The 15,791-nt window shown below is 49.5% G+C and overlaps 1 long non-coding RNA gene across 1 annotated transcript; it reads right to left on the bottom strand.

Annotated features, from left to right (window-relative positions):
• Window positions 1-13,367: 13,367 nt before the first annotated feature.
• LOC149274959 (uncharacterized) lies at window positions 13,368-14,914 on the bottom strand. Its single transcript, XR_016279414.1, has 3 exons — window positions 14,806-14,914; window positions 14,588-14,683; window positions 13,368-13,409 (listed from the first exon to the last, which is right to left on the bottom strand). It is a non-coding gene; the product is annotated as an uncharacterized LOC149274959 (long non-coding RNA).
• Window positions 14,915-15,791: the final 877 nt, after the last annotated feature.

Genomic DNA, 15,791 nt, shown 5'->3' with positions numbered 1-15,791 from the left:
ACTGCTTAGCTATTTTTGCCCGTTGTCTCAGGTCTGCTACGACGTTTAAGAGCCACTCCATCAAGGCCTCTCTGGACACCATTTTCCCCTCTTGTCCACTTGCGCCCAAACCGGAGGTTTCTGGTTCTCAGGGGTGCATTCCCAGATTCGATGGATCTCTTGGAAGGTTTTTATCAATTGGGTCTCCTTTAGCCAGTCCGGTAATACGATGAGAGACGTCTTGGGTTTCCTGCCCAATAGCAGGCGTTGAACAATGTCTAAGGCTAGAGTCCTGGCATAAGACACTTGCTCCTGCGAGTCGGGCACCTTTAATCCCGAAAGTACAGACTTCAAGAGAGGGAAACCTTTCTCCAAGAGCCCCCAAAGTTTATCTCTGCTGTACTTTTTTAGGCTGGGCAGGCGATGGCTCGATGTCGGCAGGGCAATGTGAGCCACCGCATAGCCCCATAGTTTCAGAGTGTCATACCTATCGAAGTCCTTTGGCAAGATGATATCGGTCACTTTGTCCCACCGCGTATGGAGACATTCAGTCCAGGCTGCAGAGATCTGCCTTTCTCGGGAGAGCCTCTTCTGCTGAGAAGCCTCCGAAAGGGTCTTCTCCCGATCAGTCTGTTCCCCTTCCTCCTCCACGCTTTGGAAGTCCGTGTCATATTTATAGACCAGGTACTCGTTAGTGACTTGGTGTTCTGGATCAGGGCCCCGGTTCCTTTTATTGGCTTTCTTCTTATCCCTTTTCCTCTGGGCTTTGTCCTCAGGGCTTTCTTCCTCCTCATCTTCCTCACTGCTGCTCTCTGTGTCACTGTCACTAGTTGCAGCCAAGGAAGAGATGCCAGAGAACTCCATTTCGCTCTCCCTTCTTTGTTCAAAGGAAGGACCTTCCAGGCTGTCTGCTTCCTTGCTTTGAGAGTCTTTTGCGAGGTCAATGGAGTCCCTGCAAGGTGTAGTCTCTGCAGGCTGCCCACCAGAAGCCTCTTCTCTTCCTCCAGTGTCTTGCCTTTCAGCTCTCTGGGAATGGGCTTGTTTTCCTCTGGCCAAAGGAAGGAGGGGTATTTCCTCTTCCAGGAGCCTCTGTGGCCTAAGGGGAGAACGATCTCTCTTTGGACTTGGACACTCCTCCTCCGATAAATCCCGACTTTGGGCTTTTTTCCTCCTGTCCCTTTTAGGTTTTGTCTTTTGTTTGGTTTTCTCCTGCTTTGTCTTCATGGCAGATTGTTTTAATAAATGCCTTTTTCTCCTTTTATAATCTTGTAGGTCCTTCTTAGCATCCTGATTCCACTGAGTGATGCTGAATATAATGTCCAAAATGTCCTTTTTTTCCTCCTGTCTTCTGTCTTCTCCAGATTTCAACAGGAGAGTGTTGCCTTTTTCATTCAGCTCTACCAAAGCTTCAGTCACTTGATCCAAGCCCAGATTTAATTTACAGTAAAGTTCACTCAAAAGGGGATCTCTTTTCAAAAGCTCTGTGTTTCTTTCTGACTCAGAAAAAACAGCATCTGAACCCAATGTTTCCCTATGTGCAAATGTTCCCCAATGTTTCCTTATGGGCAAATGTTCCCCAATGTTTCTTTATGGGCAGGCGTTCCCCAATGTTTCCCTATGTGCAAATGTTCCCCAATGTTTCCTTATGGGCAAATGTTCCCCAATGTTTCTTTATGGGCAGGCGTTCCCCAATGTTTCCCTATGTGCAAATGTTCCCCAATGTTTCCTTATGGGCAAATGTTCCCCAATGTTTCTTTATGGGCAGGCGTTCCCCAATGTTTCCCTATGTGCAAATGTTCCCCAATGTTTCCTTATGGGCAAATGTTCCCCAATGTTTCCCTATGTGCAAATGTTCCCCAATGTTTCCCTATGGGCAGGCGTTCCCCAATGTTTCCTTATGGGCAGGCGTTCCCCAATGTTTCCCTATGTGCAAATGTTCCCCAATGTTTCCTTATGGGCAAATGTTCCCCAATGTTTCTTTATGGGCAGGCGTTCCCCAATGTTTCCCTATGTGCAAATGTTCCCCAATGTTTCCTTATGGGCAAATGTTCCCCAATGTTTCTTTATGGGCAGGCGTTCCCCAATGTTTCCCTATGTGCAAATGTTCCCCAATGTTTCCTTATGGGCAAATGTTCCCCAATGTTTCCCTATGTGCAAATGTTCCCCAATGTTTCCCTATGGGCAGGCGTTCCCCAATGTTTCCTTATGGGCAGGCGTTCCCCAATGTTTCCCTATGTGCAAATGTTCCCCAATGTTTCCTTATGGGCAAATGTTCCCCAATGTTTCTTTATGGGCAGGCGTTCCCCAATGTTTCCCTATGGGCAGGCGTTCCCCAATGTTTCTTTATGGGCAGGCGTTCCCCAATGTTTCCCTATGTGCAAATGTTCCCCAATGTTTCCCTATGGGCAAATGTTCCCCAATGTTTCTTTATGGGCAGGCATTCCCCAATGTTTCCCTATGGGAAAGCGTCCCCCAATGTTTCCCTATGGGAAAGTGTTCCCCCCTGATTGCCTATGGGCAGCCGTTCCCCTATGATTCCCGACTGGTATGTGTTGCCCAATGTTTCTCTATTAGCAAATGTGTTTTGAACTCATGTTCCTGTGGAAAAACAGTCTGAACAAAAAATCCAAAGAGAACATGTAGCATCTATTGTACACTTTTTAAAAGGGCCAAGAGATAGTGACCTTGTTTTATGGAGTGCCTTCATGTTCTATGGCTGCCTGGGAGAACAGGGTCTGCTTCCCTTCTCTCTTGTAATTCCAATGCATGGGATGTTTACTGTGTGTGATCCTAGGAGTCCTCTGGACCCGTTTTGTACTTTATGTGTGTGTATATATCTCCATACATGATGGTTACTTACGGCAACACCTTTGGAAGAAATAAAGCACACTGGATGTGACATTAATTGCTTTGTTTTTATTGTCTTTCTGTGTCTGTCATCAATCTGCATGCGATGGCCAAAAGGCTTTGGACTGAATGGCATTTCAGGGGTCCCTCCAATTCTAGGCTGCTCTACGGAAGTCATTTACAGGTGAAATGTTTATTGTAATGTATGATTTAGTTTGTTGGGGCAGGCAACAAATAAACAAATGTTTATTTCATTAATCATTTAATTAAATTATTATTATTATTATTATTATTATTATTATCATTATTTCCTTAATTGGTGGGTGTAACATCTATTTTGTTTATTACTTATTAAGTGGGTGTAATATTCATTTTGGTACAGTATTTACTTTGTTGGTGTTTGCAACGTTCATTTTATTATTTAGTTGCTGGGTGAAGGTTTTTTTTCCATTTATTATTAACTTTCTTGGTGGATTCCCCATTTATGTTATTTATTATGTAATTAATTGATGGAAGAACTTCTTAATCCATTATTTCCATAGTTGGTGGGTACAAAATAGATGTATATTGCACTCTCCAACCAAGGAAATCATAAGCTAAATGTTGAATCCCGCAACCAACTAAATAATAATTCCAACAAAAGTCAGAGCAAAAGTGTTGTTCCTTCCTTCTAAGTCAATTTGCACCCAGCAAATATAGAAATGATAAGTGAAAAAGGCAGCCCCGCCAACCATGGACATCGCAAAATAAAAACGAAAACCACCCCTAAGTAAACCATACAAGAAATATGGCAGCAACCCTTTGAAGAATCAAATAAAGGGAGTCAATAATAAAATAAAAGTGATTAAATAATAATAATAATAATAATAATAATAATAATAATATATTTATTTATTGCCCGCCTTTCCATAGAACAAGGCGGGTTACAACAATAACAGTCCAGAGTAAAAACACATTACACAACAACAACAATTAAATAAAACAATAATAAATAACTTTATTTATATCCCGCCCTTCGAAACATCAGGTATTGAACCCTATTCAATACAATTTATAAAAACAATACCATTAAAACCGTAATAAAAGAACTTGTGCCAGATCACAAACTACTAACAGAGGGGGGGAGAGGGGGCTCTCAGGGCAAAGAATCAGGGGTAAGCCTGCTTGAAGAAGAACGTTTTCAGCCCCTTCTTGAATTGGGCCAGGGAGGTTGCTGAACGGAGCTCAATGGGCAGCGAGTTCCAGAGGGTGGGGGCCGAGATGGAAAAGGCCCTTCTAGTGGTATTAACCAATCTAGCCTCCAGAGCTCTTAACAGATGCTGCTCGGTGGATCTGAGTGTGCGGGGCGGATTGTACGGAGAGAGGCGGTCCTTTAAGTACTCTGGGCCCAAGCCATTTAGGGCTTTATAGGTTATAACCAACACCTTGTATTGCGCCCGGAAGCGAATAGGCAGCCAATGTAGGTCTTTTAAGACCGGTGTTATATGACTGGTCCTAGATGTATTAGTGATCAGTCTTGCTGCCATATTCTGCACTAGTTGCAGCTTCCGAGTATGGTACAAGGGTTGCCCCATGTAGAGCACATTGCAGAAATCCAACCGAGAGGTTACCAGAGCGTGTACCACTGTTTCTAGGTCCCCCGGGCTCAGGTAGGGACGCAGCTGGCGTATCCGCCGAAGCTAATAACAGGTGCTCCTGACCGTTGCGTCCACTTGAGATGTAAGGTGGAGCGACGAGTCGAGGAGCACCCCCAGACTGCGTACAGAGTCCCTCACGGGAAGCGTGATCCCATTCAGGACAGGTGGAACCACCGCCATCCCTGGGCCAGGAGAACCTATCACAAGTACTTCCATTTTCTCTGGATTCAAGCTGAGTCTGCTTTCCCTCATCCAGCCCATTACTGACTCTAGACAGGCCACGAGAGGAGAGATGCCATCCCCGGTCACTGCATCAGTCGGAGACATCGAGAAGACTATTTGGGTGTCATCAGCGTACTGATAACCCCGCGCCCCATGTCTCCAGATGATCTCTCCCAGCGGTTTCATGTAAATGTTGAAAAGCATGGGAGACAGAATGGCTCCTTGAGGGACCCCAGATGTTAGGGGTCTCTTGTCGGAGCACACGTCTCCCAGCTGCACCATCTGGAACCTCCCAGAGAGGTAGGATCGGAACCACTGAAGCGCAGTGCCCCCGATTCCCACCTCCGCCAGGCGCCCCAGAAGGATACCATGGTCTATGGTATCGAAAGCCGCTGAGATGTCCAAGAGCACCAACAGGGACACGCTTCCCCTGTCCATGCCCAGACGGAGGTCATCGACCAAGGCGACCATGGCCGTCTCAACCCCGTAACCCGGTTTGAAATGGGTCTACATAATCCGTTTCATCTAGGATCGATTGGAGCTGGATCGCAACCGCCCTCTCGATCACCTTACCCAAAAATGGCAACAGCGATACAAGCCGATAATTATTATGCATTGGGGGGTCAAGGTATACATTAAAATCACAATAGGAATATCCAACTAGCATAAGATGTTTACAACAAAGATAATAATGGTGAGGGGGAGGAAGGAGGCTACAAAGGGAGAAAATTAGGGGAAAGCTGTTTGGAACAGGAAGATTTTTCATTCCTTCCTGAACCGTTCAAGGGAGGAACCGAGCGGAGCTCACTGGGAAGCGCGTTCCAGAGCAAAGGAGCCGAGATGGAGTAGGCTCTACGCGATGTTGTGGCGTATTTAAAATCTGGGACTGTCAGCAAATGCTTCCCGGCTGATCTGAGTGTGCGGGGCGGATTATATGGGGAGAGGCGGTTCTCCAAGTACCCTGGGCCCAAGCCATTTAGGGCTTTATAGGTGATAACCAACACCTTGTATTGCGCTCGGAAGCGAATGGGCAGCCAGTGGAGGGCCAACCTTTATTTTATGAGTTATTCAGTTGCTGGGTCCCATGATGGCGCCTTCGATAAAGTGGCCCCATAAACACGTCTGTCTTTAATTCGTCCAGTTAATATTGTAATTTCTTCTTCATGGTCTCTGTGAATCATACAAATAGAAACTTCTTGAATCACTGGGCAAAGTACACTTTGCAACATAAGGAAACCTTTTGGCGGTAACCCCGCTCATCCGTTCTAAAGCCTCTGCTTCCCACTCTTTTCCCCAGTTCCTTTTTTCCGCTGCGTTGGCTGCTGTAGAGGGAACTTTGCTTGCATTTGCTACCTCTTTTTCATTGAATCACTGGTTTTTTGACTTTGGACTGTTCTTTGACTCATCTGGCTCTACTCTCCCAGTGTATTGTTGACTTTGGATCGGCTTGACTCTGGCTTCGTTTTTGACTTCGACCATGTCTCCGGCTCCGTTCAAGAAATGCGACATCTGTGGCGGTAAGGTGCTGGTCCAGGACCCCCATTCCTCCTGTCTTCTCTGTTTGGGGAGGGACCACAACGTCAAGGCTTGTCCACTCTGTAAATTCATCCCAGGCGAGGAAGAACCGGGAATCTCGCCTCACCTCCGCCTCACCTCCGCCATTGCCCAAGGCGTCCTGAAGAAACCAAAGGAAGGGGATCCCCGGCCGTCTTCAGCTCCGACAACTGGCTCTGCCCCCGTCTGTCACAGCCTGGTCAGCGTGTCCTCTGCGCCTCCAGCCGATGCGGCCCATGGTTCTGCTGAACCCAGTGCCGCCACCTCCGTGGCCTGTGGTCTTAATGTGCCCAGCGCCACCACCAAACCCGCGAAACGCCCTCATAAAGCTTCAGGCATGGGAGAGTCTTCCGAGTCTCCATCCTCCACTCGGAAGGAGAAGGATAGGTCTGAGGATGAAGAATCGGTGTCTTCTGGGCGGCGTTCCACCACGCCAGTTCTGAGGCCTGCACGGGAGGTTCCTCGGGAGGAAGACCCTGACTTCTTTTACGAATTGGAGATGGACCAATACTATATGTCTGTGTCCAAGGAGCATGCCTTCGAATACTTTTCATCTAGGCATTTGGGATGTAAGGCACCGGGACCAGTGGCGCCGGCGTCGAAGCAGTCATCTGCAACTTCTGCACGCCGACCGCAGAAGCCTTCAACATCCACAGTCCCGGTACCGGTTAGAGAACCATCCCATCCCAAGCTTCCAGCTGTGCTTCAGGAGCCCGAGGAGCTTGAATCAGAGCCCGACATGGTTTTGTCTTCGGAGGAGCCTTCCGAGACGGAACTGTCACCCCCAGGTTCCCTGCAGGAGATGCATCGCCCAGAACCGGTCTCCCCAACCGACAACTTCTGTTCATTTAATGAATATATAATTGAGCTCTCCTACTCAAATGTTGGCGCCCAAGACCCCGTCGAGCATCAAGTACAGGGCAGGGTACCGACTCCTCCTTCGATCCCCCTACTGCCGTCTTTGAGACCATCTTGAAGCGGGCATGGGACTCCCCTACTTCTCTGGCTGGTTCATCCCGTAAGGTGGAGTCCCTTTACAGGATTTCACCCTCTTGCTGTTCGTGGCTGACATCACATCCAAAGCAGAACTCAGCCATCGTGGAGGGCTCCCAGCAGACCTTCACCCAGAAACAGGCCACGTCTCTGGGGGACCTTGAAGCCAAGAAGGTAGATCTGCTGCTCAAAAAGGCCTATTCCGCTGCTGCCCTTGCCGCCAAAGCTGCCAACTACAATGCGTGCATGGGGGCATACGTCTAGACGCTGATGGAGGGCATCTTTCCTTTGATCCCTGATGTGCCAGACGAGATCCAACACAAGCTCGTCGAGATCAGAGATGAGGCCCACTCCATAGGTAGCTGGCTCATCACTACCTCAAGAAATGTGACCAATTGTATGGGGAGAGCGATGGCGGCCTCAATCGCCTTTCGTCATCATGCGTGGCTCCGGGGCTCTGATCTCAACCTCAACGCCAGAGCCGCTATTGAGGAGATGCCGATTGATGGGTCCGGGCTCTTCCATGCCGAGACTGATGAGACACTCAACAAGAAATACTGAGTGAAGGCAGCCGCTAGAAAGCATGGCATGTCCTCAGCCCCCACTCCGCCATTCAGGAAGAGGCAGCGCCCTTGGCAGAACCAAGGTCAGTCCCAACGGTCCTACCAACATGACCGTCCCTTCCAGCAGCAGGGATGCCAGAGACCGAGGTACCCTTCACAGTCCTCCTCCTGTTTCGGTCAACAGAACACCCCTGGTCGGTACCGCAATAACCGTCGGCAGGAGCCCGACTAGGCCAAAAAGAGGAGCTGAAAGATTTCAGCGTGCTTCGTCTCTGCCACCCTCCCACCTTCTTTTTTCAATATTTTGAGGCCCTTTGTTAACATCTGGGCCTCCATCACATCTGACTCGTGGGTCCTCAGCATTGTCCGTAGGGGTTATGCCCTCAAGTTTTTGGACCTTTCCCCAACCGGGTCTTTTGTTTGCACCCCACCCTCGGACACCCTTCTCGACGAAATACACTCTTTGCTCAGCAAGGGAGCAATCTCACCTGTCGCTCCCGAGTTTTTCCATAGATCCTTCTTCTCACGATACTTCACTGTGCCTAAGGCAGATGGGGGCATCAGACCAATTTTAGACTTAAGGAGCCTTAATCAATTCCTTGACTATCGCCGTTTCCGTATGGTAACATTGGCCTCTATCCTGCCTTTGCTTCATCAGGGACTGTGGTTCGCGCCCATTGATCTCAAGGACGCCTACTTCCACATAGGAATTTGGGAGTCCCACAGACGATTCCTCACCTTCGCCGTCGGGCCCGACGCCTACCACTACAATGTCCTTGCCTTTGGTCTTGCACCGAGGGTCTTCACCAAGTGCATGGCACTAGTGGTGGCTTACCTTCATCAAAGAGGGTACATTGTGTTCCCATACTTGGACGATTGGCTTTTCGCCGTGACCTTGCAGGGACATCTTCAGGAGGCGACCGGGTTCGCCTTGAATCTCCTGGCATCCGTAGGGCTCGCTGTCAACATAGAGAAGTCCCATCTCGCTCCGTCCACCCACATCAGATTCATCGGCGCTGTCCTCGAGTCCGTGCTATGCATCGCATATCTCCCTCGAGACCATTTCCAGGCTTTGTCAACGGCTGTCCAGTCTTGCATAGCCCACAGAAGGGTCAGAGCCAGGGATGTCCAGGTGGCCCTAGGACACGTGGCGTCGATGACGTTTGTCACTCCCTTGGCAAGGCTTCGTCTCCATCCTTTGCAGGCTTGGTTCCTCTCGGTCTTCAACCCAATGGAGGATCATCCTTCCAAGTAGCTCACTGTCCTGAGACCTGTCGCCTCTTCTCTACAATGGTGGCTAGACTCCTGCAACGTTTGTGCTGGCATGCCGTTCGTCCCGCCACAGCCACAGGTGACCCTCACGACAGATGCATCACTGGAAGGCAGGGGAGCACACTTGCTCGATCTCGTGATAAGAGACAGATGGTCCCAGGGATAAAGATGTCTCCACATCAACGCGCTGGCAATGCTTGCAGTGGAGAAAGCCTCACGATCATTCGAACGCAATGTGACAGGCAAGATGGTTTTGCCCAGGATGGACAACACCACGGTGATGTACTACATCAACAAGCAGGGAGAGACCAAGTCCAGGTGACATCACACTTCGAATCTGGGACTAGTGCATGCAGAGACGGATCACCCTCCAAGCGATCCACTTGCCTGGAGACGAGAACGACTCAGCGGACCAACTCAGCAGATCTGCGACCACTTGTCAGGAGTGGAGGCTTCATCCAGAGACAGTCAGCGACCTCTTCGACTGATGGGGCTGCCCCCGGATCGAGCTCTTCGCGACTGCTCACAACGCTCACTGTCCCCAGTTCTGCTCCTGGACGCAAAGCGAGAACTGCCTCAGAGACGCATTCGGGTTCATCTGGTCAGGTCGGATGCTATATGCCTTCCCGCCGTTTCCAATGATCTCCAGGATAGTCTCCAAGATGACAGCGGATCGTCCGGAGGCGATCCTCATCACCCCTTGGTGGCCAAGACAACCGTGGTTCCCTGTGCTTCTGCAGCTCTCCAAGAGAGAGTTTCTTCAGCTCGAGCCCCGTCCCGACCTTCTCACGATCCGGCAAACCTTCTTTTTTCAGGGACCCTCTGGTACAGACTTTCTTGAGGGGTTGTGCTAACCTTCACCCTCCTGCCTTGACAACGACCCCGGCTTGGAGCCTGGATGCTGTGCTGTCTGCCTTGCAAGATAGACCCTATGAACCAATGGCCACTACTGACTGAAGACTATTGACTTGGAAGAATGTCTTCCTTGTGGCCATCACTTCTGCTCGCCGTGTGGGCAAACTTTGTGCTTTGCGGAGGGATCAACCCTTTCTTAGGTTCCATAGAGATAAGGTTGTCCTCTGCACCGATATCACCTTCCTTCCGAGGGTAGTCTCGGTTTTTCATATGTGTCAAGTCATTGTGCTGCCTACCCTGGCCCTGGACCTGACCACTGAGGTCGAACGCAACCTGCATACTTTGGACGTTAGGAGGGCTCTTGCCTTCTATTTGGACAGGACTGCGGTTTCAAGTCGGTCCGAGAGATTGTTCCAATGCTACTCGGAACCGAAAAAGGGGCTGCCTGTATCTCCTCAGAGGTTGTCTAAATGGGTGGCTAGTACCATCCATCTCTGTTATGAGCTGTTGGGAAAGCCTGTCCCAGCCAGGGTTCAGGCCCACTCAACCAGGGCAGTGGCAGCATCCTCCGCTTTCTTGAATGGAATGCCTTTGGAGGATGTCTGCAAGGCTGCCGTTTGGTCCCAACCAATGACCTTTATCAAACATTACAGGCTGGATGTCAGGGCCAAACGGGATACAGCCTTTGGAAGGGCAGTATTAATCTCAGGATTGCACTGATTACATTGTTATGTGCTCTCAGAATTGCTTACACCTGTGGTTTTGAAATCCTTAACTATGTGCTGTCTTATAACCTCTACATTAGGGTTTTTGTTCCCTATTGCTTATTTGTTCGCCTGCGCTGCTTGCAGGTAATCATGAGTTATGTGCGGATACCTCATGTTTATTGATAAATCTGTTAGGCCCTGTCTGGCCTCTACTTGACCTGATATCTGAATTGCATTAGCTACTAGGTACCATGTGCCTTACTTTGCTCAGGATTTATTGTTCAAGTCCTCAGTCTCGGTTTAAGGTTTGTCACAAAGAATGATTGACACGAAGGTTTGGTTCTAGAGTTTATTGTTAATAAACCAATTCTGTTTGAACTTCAACTTGTCTCAGGACACTCCCTCCGCCGCTGACCTAAGCTTGTCAGTCTCAACCCATTTGTATGATTCGTAGAGACCACGAAGAAGGAGGACAGGTTGCTTACCTGTAACGGTATTTCTTCGAGTGGTCATCTGCGAATACATACAAATCCCACCCGTCCATCCCCTCAGTGTCCTGCTCTTGATTGGCTTATTCTCATAGCGCCTATGCGGCGTAAAAAGTGCGTAAGTGGGGAAAAGAGTGGGAAGCAGAGGCTTTATAATGGGTGGGTGGGGTTACTGCCCAAAAGTTTCCTTATGTTGCAAAGTGTACTTTGCCCAGAGATTCTAGAAGTTTCCGAACAGACTGCGCAGGCGCAGTGAAAATGAAATTATATGTATTCGTAGATGACCACGAAGAAGCAATACTGCGACAGGTCAGCAACCTGTCCTTATTATAATTCATAATTTATTACAGTTTATTTATTAATTTGCAAATACAGCAAATAAAATAAATGTTCTAGCCAACGACTAGTAAATAAGAAATGAAAATAATGTCCCCCCCAACCATGTAAATAATAAAGAAACATTGCACCCACGAAATAAACAAATAATAACCGAAATGAATATTGGACTGACCAATGATGTCAATCATCAATGAAATAAAAATTGCACCTAGCAACTAAATAAATCCTAAAATCAATGAATGTTCCCCCCTGCAACTATGCAAATAGTAAATGAGAAAAGGGTGGCAGAAAGCAAGTCAATATAGAATAAAGGAAGTAAGCATTTCGTTCACCAACTAAATCTAAGCCAATAATAAAATAAATATGGCACCCTCTTAACACCTAAACCACAAATAAAGTAAAGTTTGCCCCCACTAAGTAAATGATATAATGATCTAGTAAGTGAATAATGTTTTTATTATTATTTTATTCTTTATTTTAATTTATATTTTATATTTATATTTAATGTATGTTTTATACAGTAAAATAAAATTAAAATAAAAAAAAATTTAAAATAAAATTTAAAAAAGTATTTTAAAACAATTAAAGTTCCTCTTTTCTAAGCAGGTTTCTTTTTGTAAAAGCCCAAACCGGGATCGAACTGGCTTCCTAAGACTCCAAGGGCGGACCTTTAGCTTCATGCGCCACCGTCGGCGAAGGGGCGGGGCCCTTCTCTGGGTCTACTTGAATTCTCTGATGTTTGTTCCGTCACTGGGAGGCAGCGCCTCGTTTCTTGCTATCTATCGCCCTCCTGTGTCCGCACTGAGGCATTGCACCATGAAGGGAAATCACTCTGTCGAATGGAGGAACCGGGAGGATTAAGGGAAGGAGCAGCAGCCAATGGAAGTAAAGGGCTTCGCAGAGGGCCTAGGAGCTTCCCGGCGCCCCCCGGTGTCTGTACAGAGGAATGACACCTCGAAATAAAAGGATATGAAATAACAACAACAACAGCTTTCAGGTTCTGGAAAGATAGAAGGGAGATGATGATGTGGAAGGAATCAGTGTTCAGGCCTCAGAGAGTCAGTATAGCCATGCCAGTTGAAGGATTCTGGGACTTCTAGTCCTTCCAAAAATAAGGAATTTCCTGAGTTCTGTAATCTTATACCCTCAAGTAGCTCCTTCATTCCAGCCTTGCATGAGCTTCCCAGCCGCCAGGGAGGCTCTCCTGGCACGACCATCGGCCCACCCATCAGCACCTCCATTTTAAGTTTGGGCCCCAGACTGAGGGAGGATGCTCCCCTCTTGCCCCCAAATGCATGGCCTGCCTGGGGGCTGAGGTCTTCTGGAGGGCCCCCTGTGTCCAACCTGGCAGGGACGGCATGCCAATGCAGACAGCATTCTCTGTTGGAACTCCTTGGGACGGGTGGTCTCTTCAGCTGTATAAGTCTATGATTCTATGATTCTAATCTGAAGTGTATCATAGCAACATAGAAAGACATTCTTTGCCGTAAAAATGGCGAGTGGCAGAGGATACGAAAGAGGAAGGATGTTTTACGTCCTTTCTGACGGATCTAGAGCGTATAAGCCAAAATTTCCAAGGAAACTTTCTCCGATACGTCAGACTGGTGTAACTTCAAAGGTTGGTAATCATTCTGAGTTTCAAGGTCTCCCGCTCTGCAATGCTAGAACTGTGAGCATTGAAGGGAAAATAGACATAGACAAACTGTAAGAGGCTTCTGTTCTCCTCTGTGAGAATAAACGGGTGGGACATGGAAAATGTGGCCATCAAAATGGCCACGTGGTCATTTGATGAGTGGATCTGTGGTATCCGCTCAACCAGAATTTGCCAGTGTGCAAATCGACCTCCACCGTAGGGTTCCCCCGAGAGTCGAGGCTCTCACGGGCAAGGATCTTCTGGATGGACATGGCTGGGGGCGATGGTCTTGTTGATGTACTCCACGGCTTTCAACACCCCTATATAGACAGACAGATGGAGGGAGGGAGGAGTGGGTGGATGGATGGGTGGATGAAGGGGAGCAATGGCAGCCCCTTCCCACGGTCACAGTCCTGCCCAAGGACCAGCTTCTATCCTGGCCGGGGGGGGGGGGGGCACAGAAGGACTGAAACAGGGTGAATGAGCCAGAAGGTGGACTTAGTGGGCCAACTGGGAGATGTCAGAGACTCCCTGATCAAAACAAGTGGCAGAGAGTGAGGCAGACAGAGCCAGTGGGGCAGATTTGAGGAGAGGGAGATGGTGGGAAGCAGGAGCATCCCACAGAAATGGGGAGGGCACCTGGCCAGGACTCCCTGGCCTTATCCAAAGGCCCCAGCCACCATGGGGAAGCCAGAGATGGTGAGGTTTGGTGGGGAGGAGGCTTGCCTCTTCCTGGAGACAAGCTGTGCTCCAGAGTCAGACAAGGAGGGGTCCTCCAAGTGTTCCCCCACCACCACCCCCAAGATTTAAACAAAGCCCTTCCTAAAGCCACTCATGAGAGCCACTGCTACACAATCCAGCAACCAAGAGGGCCACAAGCCTGTTCCCCATTTCCAGAGATGTACCTTTGGAGCAGGGGAAAGGAGGGCATTGCACCCCCATAAGGATTCTTCCCTCCCCAGAGAAATCTCCCACCAGTTCCCCACATCTCCAGCACTGCAGCACTGTGGAACTTCAGCTGAGCCTTGAGAACCACCATGGAGGCATGCAAAGAAAGGCAAAGGGTTTCCAAGGGGATGCAAAGGTGGCAAGGAGAAGAGGCGTTCCAGGTGGGAAGGAGTTTCAAGGTCTCCCGCTCTGCAATGCTAGAACTGTGAGCATTGAAGGGAAATTACATAGTGGCAGTTGGGGGGGGGGGAGCAAAGCTCTTATGGGGGGCTAATGTGCTCCTTTGGCTTCCCCACAGCTATACCCCTGAGTGAGGTTTCTTTTGAGGAGAAAGGAAGGAGTTTGTTCATGCTGCAGCCTCTCTTTGCCAGCACTCAGGCACCTACATTTCCAAGAAAGGCCCCCTCCTGGTCCCAGGGCCCTTTCCTCTCATCGTCCTCCTCCTCCAACCTGACCTCTGACCCTGGTGCAGCCCAGCCCACCCCCCACCCGGGGCATCTGCCAGGAAGCCCTTCCATGCAGCCCATCAGGTGGGTCTGGACCCTCTCACCTTTGCCCAGGTAGCGGGCCTTGTCTCCATCCCGGAGTTCCAGGGCCTCATAGATGCCGGTGGAGGCGCCACTGGGCACGGCTGCCCGGAAGCGGCCTGGCAGGGAGAGAAAAGGGTCAACGGGGCACCTTGACTGACCTCCAAGGAAACAAACAGATTTCCACCCACCCCTTAAAACCAGGAGGACAAAACCCACATGCTCTCTGGCCTGCACTCACCTTTGCCAGTGTGCAAATCGACCTCCACCGTAGGATTCCCCCGAGAGTCGAGGATCTCACGGGCAAGGATCTTCTGGATGGACATGGCTGTGGAAGGAGGGGAGAGGTCAGCAGGGTGACCCACTGCTCCTGGTGGTCAGACTCAACAGAGACCCCAAAGGAACCAGGCCCACCCACTTGCCACCCATGCCCTGGCCCTGGCCCTGCCCTGGAGTGTGCAGGGATCCGTGGCTGAGGAGGGCACCTGGCTGGAAGGCCCACGGCACATGGGCCCAAGATTAAGACTGGGGCTGCCAGGCACAAGGGGCCCAGCAAAGGCCTCCTTGTTTGTCTGGCATCCCATCCGAATGTGAGCAGGGACATTCTGAGTGGCCGCTGGGAGGGAGCTGCCCTGTGGGATGAGAGGGGAAAGGAAGGGGTAGAATCATAGAATCGAATCATAGAGTTGGAAGAGACCCCAAGGGCCATCCAGTCCAATGCCGTTCTGCCATGCAGGAACTCACAATCAAAGCATCCCCAATGACAGATGGCAATCCATTCCTGGCACTCAGTGAGGGAGGGCTGCAACCCAAGCCCCCACCTCATTACCTCTCCTCAGGGACAACTTGTGCTTCATGGAGGAAGGACCCCTGGGTCTCATGTGGGGAGAAAAGTGTGGTTTAAATGAAAGAGATGGAAATGAGGAATCTCCTTCCCTGCGCTCCGCTCTTTGCCCTCCCTTCCTTTGCCTCGTTGGCTTTGAAAGTGGGCTGGCTAGTGGCCACCCCCTCACATCCATATGGCAGCAGCAAATTCCGCGCACTGATTGTGCCTGAGGTGTGCAAATGCCAAGACTGCTTCCTTTTTTGCCCATCCTGAACCAACGTCAGCTTTGCTGGGCAACCGGCCCATTTGGACGCCCCTCTGTAATCCTGACCTTCAACACACCTGGAATTCCTTCCCCCTCGGAGCCTCATCTCGACCCTACTAATCTATTTTTAACAGGA

The sequence above is a fragment of the Sceloporus occidentalis genome, unplaced genomic scaffold (assembly GCF_023333645.1).
Source record: "Sceloporus occidentalis isolate IW3139 unplaced genomic scaffold, rSceOcc1.0.p SCAF_307, whole genome shotgun sequence".
In the NCBI taxonomy this organism is placed as follows: Eukaryota; Metazoa; Chordata; class Lepidosauria; order Squamata; family Phrynosomatidae; genus Sceloporus; species Sceloporus occidentalis.
This window is presented reverse-complemented; position numbering and strand designations above follow the sequence as displayed.